A 3,151-nucleotide genomic window follows, 5' to 3' on the forward strand; every position below is an offset into this window, starting at 1 on the left:
CCAACAAAGTGGGTGGCTTAAACAACAGACATCTCATTGTTCTAGAATATATGCAAAATCAAAGTCAGCACAGTTGGTTCTTTCTAAGGATTGTGAGAATTCTACAGTAAGGCCCCAAGTTGCAAAGTTTCACAGGTGTACTGTATATGATCTACAAGTGTACTATATAAGGCTCATTTTGTCAGATTCCAAAAATCTAACTTATGAACATTCCCCAGAACACAACCTGTTCCAAAGTCAAAGACTCATTGTATTTTAAATAGGCTTCTCTTCTTGGCTTATAGGTAAGTCTATAACACATCATCATCCCTGTGCCACGTGTGCATCTCAAGTTTCTCGTAGAAAAGGAAGGTCTGCAAGGACAGCCAACATTTTGGCCCTAGCCTTTCAAAGTCAGTGAGGACTCAGGACATTGAGAGAACCTGTACTGTAATATCCTGTAACTCAGTGATGTCCCCAATTTTCTGATCAAGATTATGAGGTCACAGAGGAAAGTGACTGATGATGTACACTGTACCTAAGGAGAGTCATATGAAGAGAAACATTCTCTCAGGCTTTCACAGAGAGCAAACTGCTCAAGCAATGGCCATGACTCATCCACATGGCTGATACTCACAAAGGATCTACAAACTGCAGTAGAGGGTTTCAGGGTAAATCCTGAGGGGATTTGACTGACCTTGCCAAATACAAAAGTTACATTTCTTGTTATAAAGGTCTTCCTTTATCTCGGTCTTAACCATCCAGCAGAAAAGTATAAGAACAAGGTATAAAAAGTAAAGCCAGAGCTTCCAACTACCCTGCGCCGGCGGGACCTGCCGGTCCAAGCCCAGGCGCAGCTTGGTTGAAACCCTCTTCTACCCCCTTTGGGCACCCCGCACAACTCCCCAGCACCCTACCCCCACCTGCCCACCGAGTGAGAATTTCTGCCGCATTCTGGAGATCCCCAGATCTAGCCATAGCCCAGGCCCGGTGAGTGTGTCGGAGAGCTTCCTCTCCCCCCTACTCCACCCTGTCCCTTTCAGACTCAGCTCAGTCCTGGCATACAGGCCTGAGGTGAAACCCTGCAGCTGTAGTCCCTGCAGAGAGAGTAGGGGACAGAACCACCCAGCTAGTCCAGGAGCAGAACATCTTACCAAAGGGGCATAACAGGTTCACTCCCAAGGGCAGCCGTAGGAAGGAGCTGAGCACAGCAGCCAGACCCAAGCCAGGCAGAGCAGGATAAATCCAAACTTTGTAGATCTGCACCTGAATTTCAGTAGGTGCTAAGGTTATAATGGCACCAAGACTCTACAACAAAGGTCAGAAGACAGTGCTACACAACATGATAATGAGAAGGAGCAAAATGCAATCTCAGACCCGAAGCCCACCCATAACAAGTGCAGAGGATAATAACACAGAACAAATTAGGAATCACACAGCTGAAATCAATGAATCGACAGCTTCTGAATTAAAGAAAAAACTGCAGAAAGGTATAGAGGAACTCAGATTGGAAATGAAAAAAGAAATCCCTGAATTAATAGCATCTGCAGTAAAGAATCAACTGCAGAAACATATGGAGAAAATCCAATGCCCACCTAGAACAAGTGCAGAGGACACTAGCACAGCTGAATTGTATGAATTAATAGCATCCATAATAAATAAACAACAGCAGAAATTCATGGAAGAACTCAGAGCAGAATTCTTTTCTACTAGCTCAGCTCAAATGTATGAATTAATAGCGTCGATAGTAAATAAGCAACAGCAGAAAGTTAAAGAACTCAGAGCAGAATTTTCTGATATAAGAAAAGGATTCTTGGAACTCATAGCATCTGAAGTAAAGAATCAACTACAGAAACACAGGGAGGAAACCCAATCTGAAAAAAACACGGCAGTAAAAGAATTTATAACTGCTTCTAAAGAAGACATTGATTTAAAAAAAAAATAATAGAAGAGATTAGAAAAATGACGGATTCCTTGAATGAGCAATACGGGAAAGAAATAGATCGCAAGAAGCAGAGTCAAAGAGATATAGAAGAACATCTAATCTCAATCACAAGCTTGCAAAACCGTTTGAGTGAAAGTGAAGACAGACTTTCAGATGTTGAAGATGCTGGTGCAGCTAGTGAAAAGGTAAGAAAAGATCTCTTAAAAGCAACTACGATTTAGGCTCTGTTTTTTCCTATATGCTACTTCTGGAGGTATTAAAATATTTCAAGCTTGTATAACTAGAAACTCTTACTTTTAGTTTTCAAAGGTATGTTTGCTAAGTATAAAATTCAAAGAACAGATCTTTTCTTTCAGTCCATTAATTAATCTAGTTTCTTACACACTTGGTACGTTTTTTTGCATTCTAATGTGGAATAACATGCTATTTAATTTTGTTCTTCCATAGCTAATATTTTCATGTATATGCTTTAATGATTTTTTTCTTTACAAGAAGTTTTGGACAATTTCATTTTTGCGTATTTTGGTATGATTTTATTTAAATGTCTTTGCAAAAGGTTCATTTTTCTTTGAAATGTGATAGTATAAATTGAACTAAATTCGGAAATTTTAAATCTTTAAACATTTATTGCCTACTCCTTTCTACTGTTTTATTTTGGGCAGTTTTTATTGTTATATTCATTTATGTTTGCAAATAATTTATTTTCAATTTGCAATCTATTAAAAAATAAAAAATAAAATAAAATAAAATCCAAACACACAAAAAAAAAAAACAACTAGGATGAAGGAAAAAACAATTCATCACTTTCAAGACAATGCAAAGATGAACAATGTGAGACTAATAGGTATCAATGAGAAGGAAGCAGTCAATACAAAGGACATTAAAAAAAAAATGGGCAGAAGTAATAGCAGAAAACTTCCCAAATACGAGGAAACAATCTGACATTCAGGTAACTGAAGCATACAGAATGCCAAGTAACCTCAATCAATTAAAAACACAACAAGACATATAATAGACAAGATCCCAAAAATTCAGCCCAAGAATGATATACTGAAAGCTGCAGGAGAAAAGAAGCAGATCACATTCAAAGGAAAACCCATGAGTATTACAGCCGACTACTCTTCACAAACATTGAAGGCAAGAAGAGCATGGAGCAGAGTACTGCAAGTCCTCTATGAAAACAAATTCCAGCCAAGACTACTATACCCTGCAAAACTCTCTTTCAAG

This window comes from Octodon degus, unplaced genomic scaffold, assembly GCF_000260255.1.
Source record: "Octodon degus isolate 3935 unplaced genomic scaffold, OctDeg1.0 scaffold00091, whole genome shotgun sequence".
Classification (NCBI taxonomy): domain Eukaryota; kingdom Metazoa; phylum Chordata; class Mammalia; order Rodentia; family Octodontidae; genus Octodon; species Octodon degus.